Genomic DNA, 18,172 nt, shown 5'->3' on the forward strand with positions numbered 1-18,172 from the left:
TTGGATTGGAGATGCTTAATGTGAGTCTGGAAGCAGAGTTTACAGTCTAACCAGAAACCTAGGTATTTGTAGTCCACATATTCTAAGTCAGAACCGTCCAGAGTAGTGATGCTGGACATGCGGACAGGTGCGGGCAGCGATCGGTTGAAGAGCATGCATTTAGTTTTACTTGCATTTAAGAGCATTTGGAGGCCACGGAAGGAGAGTTGTATGGCATTGAAGCTCATCTGGAGGTTAGTTAACACAGTGTCCAAAGAAGGGCCAGAGGTATACAGGTATACTATGATATATTTATACAGGTATACTATGACCAATAAGCATACTAAATACTCAATTCATGTCACAAACAGTACAGTTAGTGCGAGTATTCGAACACAGCTAAGGCCAAATCAGGAAGTGCAGTCACCTTTTAATCCTGAATGACAATAGTCTTGCCTCATAGAGATAAATAAATCTTCTTAGGGCTGATCGATATGACAACAGCCAGTGAAAGTGCAAGGCGCCAAATTCAAAACAACAGAAATCTCATAATTAAAATTCCTCTGACATACAAGTATTTCACACCATTTTAAAGATACACTTCTTGTTAATCCCACCACAGTGCCCGATTTCAAATAGGCTTTACGGCGAAAGCACCACAAACGATTATGTTAGGTCAGAGCCAAGTCACAGAAAAACACAGTCATTTTTCCAGCCAAAGAAGAGGAGTCACAAAAATCAGAAATAGAGATAAAATGAATCACTAACCTTTGATGATCTTCATCAGATGACACTCATAGGACTTCATGTTACACAATACATGTATGTTTTCTTCGATAAAGTTCATATTTATATAAAAAAAATCTCAGTATACGTTGGAGCGTTATGTTAAGTTGTTCCAAAAACATCCAGTGATTTTGCAGAGAGCCACATCAATTTACAGAAATACTCATAATAAATGTTGATGAAAATAAAATTGTTATGCACAGAATTATAGATATACTTCTGCTTAATGCAACCACTGTGTCAGATTTTAAAAAACCTTTACGGAAAAAGCAAACCATGCAATAATCTGAATACGGCGCTCAGAGCCCAAACAAGCCAAACAGATATCCACTATATTGTGCAGTCAACAGAAGTCAGAAATAACATTATAAATATTCACTTACCTTTGATGATCTTCATCAGAATGCAATCCCAGGAATCCCAGTTCCACAATAAATGTTTGTTTTGTTCGATAATGTCCATCATTTATGTCCAAATAGCTACTTTTGTTAGCGAGTTTTGTAAACAAATCCAATCTCACGAAGCGTGTTCACTAGGAGCAGACGAAATGTCAAAAAGTTTCGTTTACAGTCCGTAGAAACATGTCAAACGATGTATAGAATCAATCTTTAGGATGTTGTTAAAATACATTTTCAATAATGCTCCAACCGGAGAATTCCTTTGTCTGTAGAATTGCAATGGAACAGAGCTCGCCCTCATGTGAACGAGCGTCACGAGCTCAAGGCATTCTGCCAGACCTCTGACTCATTCCCCTCTCATTCGCCCTCACTTCACAGTAGAAGCATCAAACAAGGTTCTAAAGACTGTTGACATCTAGTGGAAGCCTGTTGACATCTAGGAAGCGCAACATGAGTTGAAAAACGACCAATCTCAGATTTCCCACTTCCTGGTTGGATTTTTTCTCAGGTTTTTGCCTGTTATACTCACAGACATCATTCAAACGGTTTTAGAAACTTCTATCCAAATATACTAATAATATGCTTCTGGGACTGAGTAGCAGGCAGTTTACTCTGGGCACCTCTGGACAACTTATTCAGCCAAGCTACTCAATACTGCCCCCAACCATAAGAAGATAAAAGACTCATCTATGTATCTGTGCCAATATAGTGTCTGTGGCAGCATGGGCAGCGCCATTGAGGCTATCTTCATATTAAAGTAGTAACATTTCTTCTTCACAATGGTCTGAGCCCTTCTGATGACCCGATTGGACATGACTTCAACAGGGTCACCAGTAGGGCTCAGCCAATGAAGTTGGTAGTCCCACCCAGTTGACTACATTAAAATTGTGAAAGTGCTTTCAAATGCAGCATTTTGGCCATTAAAGACCAATATCTTTCTCTCTGTCTGTGCTACAATTGTAGACGGTTGGGTAATTATGCTTTTCACCTGTAAGAGGCTGTTGTGCTGCTAATGAGGGAGTTTTATTAACCTGAGCCGAGGTGCACCGGTCCATGGCCCCTGACATGAATGGATAAAAGCGGTGAGGGAGGAGCACCCTTCTAAAATTGAACAGTAGCCTTACATTTAGGTTTTTGTCCTAACACTACACAGCTGATTCTGGTTAACAAAGCTGGATGATTATTTGAATTAGCTTTGTAGGGCTAGGGGAATAAAAAGAAAATGTGCAGCCCTTTGGGGTTCAGGTGACTGAGTGTGGGAAGCCTTTGTCATAGGGTAAAAGTTGCATACCCCTGGGCTGTACACTTTGGGTCAAATATCAGGCGCTGTAGCTGTGTATTTTATCGGAACAAATCTGTTCTACAATGATTATTTTCCTTAGCTCAGGTTAAGTAGTAGCAGGCCTAGGAGAGTCTTATGCGACGCAAACATTTGAGTTGTGTTCTTCCTCCTTTTAATCAATCATAATAATTTGTCAAATGCCTTACAGGTTGTTTTGCCTATTGATGGCAGCTGTGGGCATACAAGCACAACAGACACCTTCTATAAGTATGCATTTTGCACCCTGCAAATTTGAGCACTAAGCAATTGACAATATTTTATTTGTATTTTTAACTAACCTTTCCTATTCCAGATGACCTCAACGCTGAATGCCTTGGTAACGTTATTCGTTTGAGTGTCGCTCCTCTTTTTGAAGAGGTTGATACTGTCTTCAGTGAGTTTGCCTCTTATGATTCTCTTTCTCTCCTTTCATAATTCATTGCTTGGCAACTTGTGTTCACACCATCTCCATCCCTTCCAGGTGACACACAAATCATAAACCTGACGCCTGGTCTTGCTACTCAGTGTGGATTCAGCTTTAAATTTGACCCCATGGGGAATGCCATGTTTTTTTGCTTCTCTTCAAAACTGCTTTTCCCAAAACATGTTAAGTCTAAGCACTGTAGTGTTTGCTTGTACTTCAACTGGACAGTTTGCCTTTCAGTGTCACTGCATTTGCAACCCATAATGTAGCAATGTCATTTTATTTACCTTTGACATGGAGTCATGCTGAGACCAGGCTCTTTTACAGATGAGCCCTGTATACACAAAGATACAAGTCAATATTTGCATTACGAGAAGGAAAAATGAAATAATTGAAAACATATTCTTCAGTAAAAAGGTCCTCAATAAGCCTGAGTTGCTGTAGAGTTGCTAATACATACAATTTAGCGCATGGAGGTTATTAGGCGTACGGTGCCATAAACATTGAAACAGTTTTACTTAACTCTGTGGATATCTCTTACCTCGACGATGACGTAAGGTACAGCAGAAGTTTATGGAGGGTTTTCAGAGGAATATCCACACTAAAGTATTGTTTACCTGACTTTTTATGGAGCCGGTAGCTTTGCCACTGTCAACTGAATGCAAGCAACACTCGGCTGCTGTTTACATATTGTGCAAGTGTTTACTTTGCGTGTCAATTGCTTTGAAAATGCACACCGCCGGAAATGCAAGTTGACAACCATACACCTACCAGCTCTCTAAAGTCTGGAAACCAACATTTTCCTTTGGATATTTTGTCTTAAATTACGAGCGGCCAAAAGACGTCTACCTTTGACTCATTCCTCTCTGCCTCCTTCTTTCCACTCCTCTCCTCTTTTGACCTCACCCTCTCACCTTCCCCCCCTACTCACAAGGCAGGCAATACGCTCGACCTCATCTTTACTAGATGCTGTTCTTCCACTAACCTCATTGCAACTCCCCTCCAAGTCTCCGACCACTACCTTGTATCCTTTTCCCTCTCGCTCTCATCCAACACTTCCCACACTGCCCCTACTCGGATGGTATCGCGCCGTCCCAACCTTCGCTCTCTCTCCCCCGCTACTCTCTCCTCTTCCATCCTATCATCTCTTCCCTCTGCTCAAACCTTCTCCAACCTATCTCCTGATTCTGCCTCCTCAACCCTCCTCTCCTCCCTTTCTGCATCCTTTGACTCTCTATGTCCCCTATCCTCCAGGCCGGCTCGGTCCTCCCCTCCCGCTCCGTGGCTCGACGACTCATTGCGAGCTCACAGAACAGGGCTCCGGGCAGCCGAACGGAAATGGAGGAAAACTCGCCTTCCTGCGGACCTGGCATCCTTTCACTCCCTCCTCTCTACATTTTCCTCCTCTGTCTCTGCTGCTAAAGCCACTTTCTACCACTCTAAATTCCAAGCATCTGCCTCTAACCCTAGGAAGCTCTTTGCCACCTTCTCCTCCCTCCTGAATCCTCCTCCCCCCCCCCCTCCTCCCTCTCTGCAGATGACTTTGTCAACCATTTTGAAAAGAAGGTCGACGACATCCGATCCTCGTTTGCTAAGTCAAACGACACCGCTGGTTCTGCTCACACTGCCCTACCCTATGCTCTGACCTCTTTCTCCCCTCTCTCTCCAGATGAAATCTCACGTCTTGTGACGGCCGGCCGCCCAACAACCTGCCCGCTTGACCCTATCCCCTCCTCTCTTCTCCAGACCATTTCCGGAGACCTTCTCCCTTACCTCACCTCGCTCATCAACTCATCCCTGACCGCTGGCTACGTCCCTTCCGTCTTCAAGAGAGCGAGAGTTGCACCCCTTCTGAAAACCTACACTCGATCCCTCCGATGTCAACAACTACAGACCAGTATCCCTTCTTTCTTTTCTCTCCAAAACTCTTGAACGTGCCGTCCTTGGCCAGCTCTCCCGCTATCTCTCTCAGAATGACCTTCTTGATCCAAATCAGTCAGGTTTCAAGACTAGTCATTCAACTGAGACTGCTCTTCTCTGTATCACGGAGGCGCTCCGCACTGCTAAAGCTAACTCTCTCTCCTCTGCTCTCATCCTTCTAGACCTATCGGCTGCCTTCGATACTGTGAACCATCAGATCCTCCTCTCCACCCTCTCCGAGTTGGGCATCTCCGGCGCGGCCCATGCTTGGATTGCGTCCTACCTGACAGGTCGCTCCTACCAGGTGGCGTGGCGAGAATCTGTCTCCTCACCACGCGCTCTCACCACTGGTGTCCCCCAGGGCTCTGTTCTAGGCCCTCTCCTATTCTCGCTATACACCAAGTCACTTGGCTCTGTCATAACCTCACATGGTCTCTCCTATCATTGCTATGCAGACGACACACAATTAATCTTCTCCTTTCCCCCTTCTGATGACCAGGTGGCGAATCGCATCTCTGCATGTCTGGCAGACATATCAGTGTGGATGACGGATCACCACCTCAAGCTGAACCTCGGCAAGACGGAGCTGCTCTTCCTCCCGGGGAAGGACTGCCCGTTCCATGATCTCGCCATCACGGTTGACAACTCCATTGTGTCCTCCTCCCAGAGCGCTAAGAACCTTGGCGTGATCCTGGACAACACCCTGTCGTTCTCAACTAACATCAAGGCGGTGGCCCGTTCCTGTAGGTTCATGCTCTACAACATCCGCAGAGTACGACCCTGCCTCACACAGGAAGTGGCGCAGGTCCTAATCCAGGCACTTGTCATCTCCCGTCTGGATTACTGCAACTCGCTGTTGGCTGGGCTCCCTGCCTGTGCCATTAAACCCCTACAACTCATCCAGAACGCCGCAGCCCGTCTGGTGTTCAACCTTCCCAAGTTCTCTCACGTCACCCCGCTCCTCCGCTCTCTCCACTGGCTTCCAGTTGAAGCTCGCATCCGCTACAAGACCATGGTGCTTGCCTACGGAGCTGTGAGGGGAACGGCACCTCAGTACCTCCAGGCTCTGATCAGGCCCTACACCCAAACAAGGGCACTGCGTTCATCCACCTCTGGCCTGCTCGCCTCCCTACCACTGAGGAAGTACAGTTCCCGCTCAGCCCAGTCAAAACTGTTCGCTGCTCTGGCCCCCCAATGGTGGAACAAACTCCCCCACGACGCCAGGACAGCGGAGTCAATCACCACCTTCCGGAGACACCTGAAACCCCACCTCTTTAAGGAATACCTAGGATAGGATAAAGTCATCCTTCTCACCCCCCCCCTTAAAAGATTTAGATGCACTATTGTAAAGTGGCTGTTCCACTGGATGTCATAAGGTGAATGCACCAATTTGTAAGTCGCTCTGGATAAGAGCGTCTGCTAAATGACTTAAATATAAATGTAAATGTAAGACAAGCAGTAGAATAATTGTATTTTACATTCTGGCTTATAAGAAACATTTATCTGTTTTTGCACTCCAATTGTGTATTACAGCCTGACTGCATCACTCCCTTACAGAGCCATATTCAGGATGACCAGTACTTTGTCACTTACACCATTGAGCCCATGCTTGGGTTGCTGTGGATCGAGGAGGTCGCACACGAGGACACCAGCTATAAAGTCCTCTTCCCTATCACAACACCTCCGATGGCCAGGCCTCCACAAGTTCGCAACTGTGAGTCTGGTTTAGTTAAATAGTGCCTATGGTCATTTGGGATGCCTGGGTTGTTCATTAGGCACAAAACAGAAGAAAATGTACTGAAACGGGGAGGCAATACCTGGACTTACCCAATAACAAATGTCCATTTTCAACTTCCATTGTACCGCATTGCATAATGTTTTCCTTTGTTTGCCAATGAACAGGCATGCCCTTAGACACAGTTGTGCTTGAGTTGGGGACCTTCAACCTTGATGTGGAGCTGCTGAACATCACCTTTCCCACCATGGTGCTAACTGTTGCAGAGTGCAACGCCAGGGGCTTCAATGTTCAGGAGCAGAGATCCCCGGACAACACCTTGAAGACCTTCAGGATGGAGGTGCCCTTCTCAGACCCGGTGGTCTTTAAGGAGGTGTGTTCCTGTTAAATGCAAAGCCACATGCAGTGATTTGTACATGCCCTAATAAGTGGTCCACCAACAAAATATATATAATGGCACAAATGTACTTTGTATCCCTCATTTACTAAAGTGTTTCCATTATTTTGGCAGTTGTATGCATTTGATTTAGAGGAATGAGGGCAACATTGTAAGTATGTAGTTTGTTTTAATAGTCCTCATATGTACTTGTCACTTGATGTTGAATAGAGTTCTTTTACAACAATAAGGCTGACCAATTGACCAATGCTTTTAACTTCACTCCAGAGAAGGGCGGAACAAGGTGTCGACTGTTGAATGGTTTCCTCTCGTTAATGATTGCCCTGAAAGGAAATTGGCAGTGAAAGCCCAACTAGCCATACTGTAGGGTTTTCCTATGCGGTCTTTCTACAAAGAAAATGTTAAGCTTTAGAGTATTTGGACCCAGTTGTCCTGTTCCTGATTTGCCAGGATCGTGTTTATTCAGTCCCACCGTAGCAAAACATTTTGCAATCTAAACAAGGGTTTCTTCTTGGACAAGTTCAAGTAGTACCTTCCTGTTTTTTGTGCTTGATTAATGAACACAACCCTGTTTGTCCTTGTAGTGCCACCCTCAGTCACTGGCAACTGTGATCAGGAGAACTTCCACATCACTGTGGACTACAGGAACCAAGAGCCCTTATTTGTGGTCTTGGTTGGCAAGCGGCTGCTTATCCATGAGTTTGCTCAACAGTATTTAACAGAGGGCGACACATACTTCACCATCACGTTGCCCTTCTCTTCACCGGACGCAGTGTTTGAGGTACGACGCTCTCCCAAAACATGTTAACCTAAATTGCTACAGCTAGCCTCGCTTTCCTTACCCTGTATATATGCATACAATATTGGACTAATGAACTCTCCCATTGGTTCCCAGTCGGTTCACTCGTCCTCTGTCAGGAGCAGACTGGATGTGGCTCTGTTGAATCCTTACAACAACATGACCATCAAATACTTTCCCATGGCTTGCAGCTTCCTCAAAACGCTGACTGGTTGGTTCTCAATTACTTACGATAAATTGTCATTTAACATGGTTACCAAACCTGGGTTCCTTGCAAATACCGTGAGTCTAATAGTAGTGCCAGATGGGCATGGTTTGCACTTTTGGTGCTATTCCCTTGGTTCAAGATCAATAAGTGTAACCAATACAGAACCCAGGTCTGATGGCTACCTGTCTTTTGCTCCCCCACCTCCAAGAGTGTTTCTCTAACGGAACGATGACTGCGGTGAAGGTGGATTCTGTTCCCGGTCTGAACCCCGGTCAGCTGACCCTGAGCGACCCCCGCCTGTGGTCCCACCTACAGCAACGATCGCTTCGCCTACTTCCACTTCACTGTGAACTCCTGTGGCACCATCAGGAAGGTAAAATGACTATTCCCCTGAGGTGATGGGTACTGTGTATTTACGGACTGTTTGCTTCTGCAGGCTGTAATAAGCAATTCCCCTCTACTACATAGTTTATCAACAATGTCATGCTGTATGAGAACGAAATCTCCTTGCCAGATGAACTTGAGGTGAAGCTGAATGCCACGACGTCTTCAGAGGAGGAATATCAATACTTTGTGTACAGGGAAAATGTGCCTCTACTACCAGTGTCCACTCCACTGCATGAAGTTTCCCCTATTGAAGTTGCTTACATCCCTCTTTTTAGGTTAAAGGTTTCCTGCTACTATGTGGCCAAAATCACTCACACAATGGCCTTCCTTGACCAGGCCGCGTGACAACGAGCCTTTTGCCGAGACTGGGACGGGTCGACTAATGGTCAGAATGAGACTCGCTCAGGGTACGCATGACCAAATTAAAATGTTCAACTTGACCCCTAGCCTCAAAGAATCTTGGAAGGTCTCCTTTACGAAAATGTAAGCCTTGTGATATATTACTCTTGCGTTCTGAGATCTACAGGTGTGGCAATGTAGTAACTGTGGAGCCGATTTGGGAATTTGTCAGAAGCCGCTAGTGGGGGGTGGGTAGTGTTGGCTATAAATGGCTTGTGTTCATTGGTGCACAACAGGATATGATAAACAAGCATTTCTCAATGGGCAAGTTCAGATGGTGCCCACTGAACACGACCCCCGGTTGTCTTGTTCTGTGTTCTAGACGCCTCGTATAACACGTTCCACCAGGAGGACTATCCAGTGGTGAGGTACCTGAGACAGCCTCTGCACTTTGAGGTGGAGCTGACCACGTCCTCTGATCCCAAGGTGGCGCTGGTGCTTGACCACTGCTGGGCCACCCTCAACGAGGACCGCGACTCCCGACCCCGGTGGAATCTCATCATTAACCTCATAGTCCGCCCCATCCCGCATGCGGTCGCGTTACTACAGCCTCAAGCTCATTACCATAACGCAACGTTAGCGATTTCTAAAAATCGCAAATGAAATGAAATAAATATGCCTGCTCTCAAGCTTATCCTTTTCTTAACAATCCTGTTGTCTCAGATTTTCAAAATATGCTTTAGAACCAGAGTAAATCAATAATTTGTGTAAGAGTGGTGATAGCTAGCTTAGCATTTAGCGTTAGCATTTAGCACGCAACATATTCACAAAAACCAGCAAAGGGATCAAATAAAATAATTTACCTTTGAAGAACTTCAGATGTTTCAATGAGGAGACTCTCAGTTACATAGCAGATGTCCAGTTTTTCTTGAAAGATTCTTGTGTAGGACACATCATTCCGTTTTGTTACTATGCATTTGGCTACCGAAACTAACCGAAAATTCAGTCACCTACACGTCAAACTTTTTTCCGAATTAACTCCATAATATCGACTGAAACATGGAAAACGTTGTTTGAATCAATCCTCAAGGTGTTTTGTCATATATCTCTTCATTGAAATGGCAGTCCTAGAAGCCTTTGTTCTCTGATTCGGATGGAAAAATACTGGTAGCTGACTTTTGCGCACCAATTTCCACGCAGACACCGTGCGGGACACTTGGCAATTGTAGTCTCTTATGGTCAATCTTCCAATGATATGCCTACAAATACGTCACAATGTTGCAGACACCTTTGGGAAACGCTAGAAAGTGTCCGTTCATTCCTGTCGCATTCACAGCCATATAAGGCGATCATGGAAAACGTACCTTCAGAAATCCTGTTCATTTCCTGGTCGCTCAAACATCTTGGTTTTGCCTGAAGCTTTTGTTATAAGGCACTCACAGTGAAAATCTTTGCAGGAAACGTCAGGAAACGTCAGAGTGTCTTCTTTCCAAAACTATCAATTCCAAGCATAGTCGAGCATCTTTTCGTGACAAAATATTGCGCTTAAAATGGGCACGTCGTTTTATCCAAAAATGAAATAATTCCCCTAGAGGACTAACAGGTTAATGGGTAACATGTTGTTTTGGGGCCTAAACAAGTGTTATTCCACAGGTGTGGTTCCTGAGTAATTAGCAACCTATCATGCTTGGCAGGCCATTTACTTTGGCTACCGTGGCTATGCCCCCATCCATAGGTCGAGTGGTCACACAATGCTTAAAAACGATGTGTGCCATGTGCGGTCTGTCACCAGATCTCCACCCTATGTAACACTTATGGGAGATTCTGGCGCGTATGATCACATGCTTGTTACGCTGCAGTGACCACTCAGTGATATCATTCGAACGGAACGTATGCTCCATCAAAGGACTCTAAACCGCGTTGTCTGAAAAGCATCTAAACAATGTTTTGTACTGATGAGAAATGTCTTCACAACTTTATTCCAGCTTTGCTTGTAAAATATATCAATGTTAACGTTATCATCTAGTCTAAATAACATGTTGACTTGTTTCACAGTATGATGTGGTACAAGGGAGCCATGTAAAATCTAGTATAGAAAGCATGGCAGCCATATTTGTCAAGCAAGAACTCCTAGAATGCTGTTCACTGCGCCCATTGCCTGAGATCATAACTTAGTTTAGTCACATGCTGAAGTGGCCAATCTTTGTACTTGTTACGGCGTACACATGGCGTACACATGACAAGTAGTTTACTAATCAAAAATCCAATTGTTGTCACCTCCCCAAATACAACCGTAGCACGAAAGCTAAACAGAGTTGCAAGATATAGCACAATCCATTGTTGGTCCTTGGGGGAAGGTATTGTGAAGAGGATGATGCAGGAAATATTACAAAGATCTGGGAATTATCAACAATAAATGGTGGGGTAGACAGTTTTTCTAAGCTATATACCCCTGGAAAGGGGGGTCTGATCTGGCAACCCTGAGGTACCATAGTTTACACTCTGATGCCGTGTTCAAATCAACTAACGACTTCAGTGCATTCAAGACAATGGGGATACTCCAGTTGAGATCACCATAAGTCTGACGTACGTGATAACACCATACAATGCAGTCAGGTTAGCTCATATTCAGTACCACCTTCAAGTGTTTTACACACGTGTCCATTACAATCTAGGCAAGAATCAGAAAGCATGAATAAAACGTTAAGTACATTATACTTACGGTACGCTACAGTAGAAACGACAACACGTTACACAGAAAATAAGGCACTTTGATAGGAATGCACGCAGTCCACAGTAAGGAATGCAATAAATGTGCAAGGACTGTATACTTGATCTGGGGAAGTGCTTGGGCTTTCTTTTGGAGGAAAGTTTGTCCGGCTCATTAAATTCTCAAATATAAATGGGCTGCAACAGTGAAATAGGCTACTTTTGTGAATGAATGAGGCAAAATTAGAAGTTGAAACGGCCTATAGAAAATTAGCAGGTAGTGTGCCTTGGTCTGAGGTCAGCGCGGGTTAACTGTCCACATTTTCGAACAGTGATGGCATTCTGACATCACGCGCATAAAATCAACTCCCAGTGGGGTGACTGTTGAAGATATTTGGAACTCGAGTGTGAAAAGGTTCATGTTGGAGTTACCTACACCTTTTTACTCAGTGTTATCCTTTTGGTTGGCTAGAGTTCAGTGTTGTGCCAAACTGATGGTCAGTCAAATGGAAATCAAGAGCGGCTGGCAAGCTCGGCTTGCCTTTGCGTTTGGTTTCATACAACTTTTCTTAACACTGACTGAATTGTTGGTTTTGGGTTGAATTCAGGCACAAGTGACTTCTTGTGTTTAAAACAGTTATTGCACTAAACCTAAAGGATTGTTCAGATCCCTGTGCAGCATGGATGTTTGAAACTGAATAGGATCGGTTGACAAGATCCCCAGAAGATGATGCCGCTTTCAATGGAATTTCCTGTCCTAGAGGAATGCGCTAATTGGGAGTTGCTAAACATGAACAAATACCACGGTCAAGTGTAGCAGCATCTTGCTAACCTTATTTAGCTAGTTTATGTTCATTTTTTTTTATTACATTTTTGATTTGGGTGAGCACTTTCAAATCAAATCAAATGTATTTATATAGCCCTTCGTACATCAGCTGATATCTCAAAGTGCTGTACAGAAACCCAGCCTAAAACCCCAAACAGCAAACAATGCAGGTGTAAAAGCACGGTGGCTAGGAAAAACTCCCTAGAAAGGCCAAAACCTAGGAAGAAACCTAGAGAGGAACCAGGCTATGTGGGGTGGCCAGTCCTCTTCTGGCTGTGCCGGGTAGAGATTATAACAGAACATGACCAAGATGTTAAAATGTTCATAAATGACCAGCATGGTCGAATAATAATAAGGCAGAACAGTTGAAACTGGAGCAGCAGCACAGTCAGGTGGACTGGGGACAGCAAGGAGCCATCATGTCAGGTAGTCCTGGGGCACGGTCCTAGGGCTCAGGTCCTCCGAGAGAGAGAAAGAAAGAGAATTAGAGAGGGCATATGTGGGGTGGCCAGTCCTCTTCTGGCTGTGCCAGGTGGAGATTATAACAGAACGTGGCCAAGATGTTCAAATGTTCATAAATGACCAGCATGGTTGAATAATAGTAAGGCAGAACAGTTGAAACTGGAGCAGCAGCATGGCCAGGTGGACTGGGGACAGCAAGGAGTCATCATGTCAGGTAGTCCTGGGGCATGGTCCTAGGGCTCAGGTCCTCCGAGAGAGAGAGAAAGAAAGAGAGAAGGAGAGAATTAGAGAACGCACACTTAGATTCACACAGGACACCGAATAGGACAGGAGAAGTACTCCAGATATAACAAACTGACCCTAGCCCCCCAACACATAAACTACTGCAGCATAAATACTGGAGGCTGAGACAGGAGGGGTCAGGAGACACTGTGGCCCCATCCGAGGACACCCCTGGACAGGGCCAAACAGGAAGGATATAACCCCACCCACTTTGCCAAAGCACAGCCCCCACACCACTAGAGGTATATCTTCAACCACCAACTTACCATCCTGAGACAAGGCAGAGTATAGCCCACAAAGATCTCCGCCACGGCACAACCCAAGGGGGGGGCGCCAACCCAGACAGGCTGACCACAACAGTGAATCAACCCACCCAGGTGACGCACCCCCCCCCCCAGGGACAGCATGAGAGAGCCCCAGCAAGCCAGTGACTCAGCCCCCGTAACAGGGTTAGAGGCAGAGAATCCCAGTGGAAAGAGGGGAACCGGCCAGGCAGAGACAGCAAGGGCGGTTCGTTGCTCCAGAGCCTTTCCGTTCACCTTCCCACTCCTGGGCCAGACTACACTCAATCATATGACCCACTGAAGAGATGAGTCTTCAGTAAAGACTTAAAGGTTGAGACCAAGTTTGCGTCTCTGACATGGGTAGGCAGACCGTTCCATAAAAATGGAGCTCTATAGGAGAAAGCCCTGCCTCCAGCTGTTTGCTTAGAAATTCTAGGGACAATTAGGAGGCCTGCGTCTTGTGACCGTAGCGTACGTGTAGGTATGTACGGCAGGACCAAATCAGAGAGGTAGGTAGGAGCAAGCCCATGTAATGCTTTGTAGGTTAGCAGTAAAACCTTGAAATCAGCCCTTGCTTTGACAGGAAGCCAGTGTAGAGAGGCTAGCACTGGAGTAATATGATCAAATTTTTTGGTTCTAGTCAGGATTCTAGCAGCCGTATTTAGCACTAACTGAAGTTTATTTAGTGCTTTATCCGGGTAGCCGGAAAATAGAGCATTGCAGTAGTCTAACCTAGAAGTGACAAAAGCATGGATTAATTTTTCTGCATCATTTTTGGACAGAAAGTTTCTGATTTTTGCAATGTTACGTAGATGGAAAAAAGCTGTCCTCGAAATGGTCCAGCTTTGCCACAGATGGACACGCTGGCCTAATTTTTATCTCAAGAATTTAAATTGGGTTACTATTGAAAGATGACTTCTTCCTACATTGTAATGGGCTACAATGACTTTGCCCGTGATTATGCACGGGTGCCTGGATCTGGATGCATGTTACACCAAGCAGTGTAGTGAAGCAACTTTATTGGTCGAAACCATTCATTTGGAGGATCGGGTTTGCAAAATGTTATCAAATCACGCAATTTTACAATTTTTATGAAATGGTATCAAACCTAAATTTGGCCATGTGGACACGTAACTTTGCTGTTTATTAAATCAGCAATGCCATAGCAGTTTAAAAAAAGAACAGGCTGAAATGTTTTGTATATCATAGGAAAAGACACAACATTCACATGGCTGTGCACAAACAACGTGGGTTACATTGTATAGCTGCGCAGAAGTCCTCCACGTGTGAATCCGATGCTGTGGGTGTAGAATTTAAATTTATTTGTGTGACCAATTTTTCCAACTGCTGAAGAATTGCGCTGGCGCATTGCATGAAAATCTTGTTTAAAATGAAATACTTGTGTTAAAAAATATGATTGTCTTGTTGATACCGACTGTCTATTCGGCAACTTTGGTTATACCACGGTCAATTGATCAATATTCGGGTCGCCTGTAGTCTGACCATTCTGGATCATTTAGAATTTTAAGAACCATTTAGAGGGACATCTCACCTCATGTCAATGGAATTTAATATACATGTTTGACATCCGTCATTTATCAAGCCATTGCAGTCGACCAAAATAAATACTGTTGCTGGAAAGCCCAATTTCTGTTCTTTAAAATAAAATAAAAACGTACTTAATCAGATTCATCCAGGTCTGATGGGTCAAAAGATCAGAAATTAAAACCAACAAACCACTGTCGTGACCTTGAATTATCATAGGACTGTTTAATTGTTAGCCGACTCAAAATGAATCATGTTAGGATTTGGGGTGCCGAGGAAGCGGTTTTAAAGTTACTGTCTCCCGACTTAAACTCTAGACGGTAGAAATCTATTAAATTGGTAGTCAACTTATTAACAATACATCGTATCCTCCTTGCAGCTGCAAAAACCCCAGCCTTTATGATTCAGTACTCTGTAAGTTGGTTTAATTGAATTACTAGCTAACTAACACCGGCTAAACACACTGGCGACACAATATGACAGCTTGTTACAAGGTTTCTCTTCACACCCCCCACCGTTCCGTAAGGGACACTTATCATTGATACATTTTTGAACACATGAACCAGCACCAGCTTGGAGTAAAAGCATGAATGTGTTTATGTGGGATGCCGCCGTGGAAAGGTAGGTGGTTGGGCTTCTCTCTGATTGGCTACATGAGGTCACAATGTTGTTGGTTGTCCGTGGCTCTAATGACTAGTCTTGAACAGAACTACAGGATGGATTTTTCTTTCACTCGTTCTGGAAGATAGGCTAATCAACCCTGTCACTGATTCCTCAGTGGGTGATGATATAGTAGCAGAATGATCCCACTTAAGTTCATTTTTTCTAGGTACTTGTGAGTTTAGGAAAGTTCCAAACGTGTAGCTTGCACCTCACGGTTTTCTTGTCTAATGTTAATTTCTGTTACCATTCCTTTTATGCACTTTATTTAGATTTTTATTAGAAACGTGCTTACTCTACAGGTAGGAAGTCTCGAGCCTTTACATTGTGTATGAAATATGTTTTTTCAAGACAAAGGTGATTTTTGTTGGGTAAAGCCTGTTAGCAAAAACATTCCTTTAGTTCATACTGGAGGGGGAGAAAGTACCCACTTCTGCTGTAAATTGATCTGATCCTCAGGACAGTCATGACACCACCACAAGACTTCGTACACAAGGCGGTTGGGGTTTGCAGCGTTTTCTTGTTCTTAGTCCCTCTCTCTACACTGGCAGCTGTGAGAATCCTGAGGATCCATACCGTGTTGTCTTCCACCCGGTGGTAGCTGACGCCAGGGTCCACTTCCCCCCTCACGTCAAACGCTTTGAGGTCTATGTTTTCTTTCGCCGAGGATGTGGTTGAGCCGAGTGGCCAGGTAACAAAGTTCACCCAACAATCTTTATTGGTTAATTTTGTGTGAGTGGCAATAATACCTTTTCAAAAAGAAAAATCTGACACCATCAAATCTTTGATTCCTAGGTCTTTGTCCATTGTCATGTGGTCATCTGATGCCAGTAGTCCCAATGGCGGCCCCTGTAGTGGACAAAGTGTGAATCAGGACAACCCGAAAAGAGTTAGGTCTTGTTTTATGCTTTTCAGACCCTGGCAGACCATAACTGAACTAATAGGTTCGATCTCAACAGGTCAACGACATGTCAGACCTCTTTGAGGAGCGTCATTTATGTTTCTTCTGGATACATTCTTTGGGTGTAATGTCTTGTTGTAACATGTCAAATAAAGTGTTCTATATAAAACAATCCTAACTGTTGGAGCTACCTTAATTGTATCTTTTGCGTTTAACACCAAGGCGCATGTAGTAGGCTTGTCATCTGACATGTATCAATCAACCCTTTTGTAAGCATGGAACTCAACCATCCACCGGAGGGAGATAAGTGTTGCACACCAATTTCGGTCAAGGACAAACGATGGGTGTCAAAACAAAAGCTTTCCGATGTCCAGTAGGATGAACTGACTCAATGTTATAGTGGTTTGCCAAAGTGAAACCAGCAGGGCTGTGGTTGGATGCAGTGTTGGTAATTTTCAACTGAAATTACAACTTTCCTTGATACCTCTCACTAGCTTGGTTTCCATCCAAATATGGACATTTCTTCTTTAATGATATGCATGTCAATCTCTCATGGCTCAAATGGGAAGAGCATGACTTCATCGCTACTTGTTTGTTTAAGAAGTGTTGACAAGCTGAATGTACCGAGCTGTCTTTTTTTTTAAACTACTAGCACACAGCTCGGACACCCATGCATTCCCCACAAGACATCTCTTCACAATCTCCAGGTCCGAACTACGACAGTAGAGCCATGAATACATTGCAATCTATTCCGCATCAGGATAAGATTTCAACACACACCATACGGAACAGCGGGGACAGAAGACATACTCCTTTTAAAAGTTGCGAGCTTGCACCACGGGATGGCTTCATTGCTCCAGACCACCACAAGGGAGTTTGCGCAGTCATTATGCATTTGGGTCCCAAGGCTTTGTGATGAGACTAATTTTGACACGAGCCACCCTTGCCTTGTGGCGCTCAACGAAGATTGCTGACAAAACAGATGGAAGTTGCCTTAACGAGTCAAGCAAATGTACAATTTCAGAGGCTATATTTTTTTTGTCAAAGTTAAATTACGAAAATATCTATTGAGCAAGTTCAGACTAGCTAGTGTTAGGAGAATGAATTTGTAATTAGTCTTTCAGGTACTCATGAGAACCAACACACCAGGATGTCTTGTGAAAGTGGATGTAAAGAATCTAGCTGGCTAAAGCATTGACTGCACAATTGTAAGCTTGCCTTGCAATGCAGCTGAAGTAACATGGATAGCTATTTACTTGCTTGAGTCTGATTAAAAATAACTGTTGCCGCTCTGGGTATGGACCCTAAAACGTAGCTCTGAACTAATAGTCATACCAATCAATGAACCTCAAGTCTGAATGGCATTAATGAAGCCTAGAGTAGAATATACCTTGTATTGTGCCAAGGATGCAAGACCTATATACACATGTATTTTAGTTATTACCACGTCTGAGATTCCCATATTGTAGCCTGTACATTAAATATATTCACCGACCATGTACTCTTCCCTGGCAAATAAAGGTGTGGTTCGGGTATGACACACTTTCAGTCACATCAACGGATGCGGTGTCTGCATGTATGTATTACAATTATACACTTCAACAGTGTTTACTGATCCTGGTATATCAATGATTACACATTGTAACTATACAATAGACTAAACATGATTTGATTTGTAATTCATATATACAGGAAAAAAACCTATGCCTAACTAACTCCATTAATCTGAGGACACAGGATAGTATTTCAACCAGTGGAGAATGTGAAACGCTTTATTGAATAATCGATATGTCTTCCGTTGTTTTCTTGT

General features: G+C 44.1%; 1 pseudogene; it reads left to right on the plus strand.

Moving 5' to 3' along the window:
* The first annotated feature begins 2,459 nt into the window (after positions 1 to 2,459).
* Positions 2,460 to 17,096, plus strand: LOC118361129 (zona pellucida sperm-binding protein 4-like; annotated as a pseudogene).
* Positions 17,097 to 18,172: the final 1,076 nt, after the last annotated feature.

Source organism: Oncorhynchus keta, chromosome 28, assembly GCF_023373465.1.
Source record: "Oncorhynchus keta strain PuntledgeMale-10-30-2019 chromosome 28, Oket_V2, whole genome shotgun sequence".
Classification (NCBI taxonomy): Eukaryota; Metazoa; Chordata; class Actinopteri; order Salmoniformes; family Salmonidae; genus Oncorhynchus; species Oncorhynchus keta.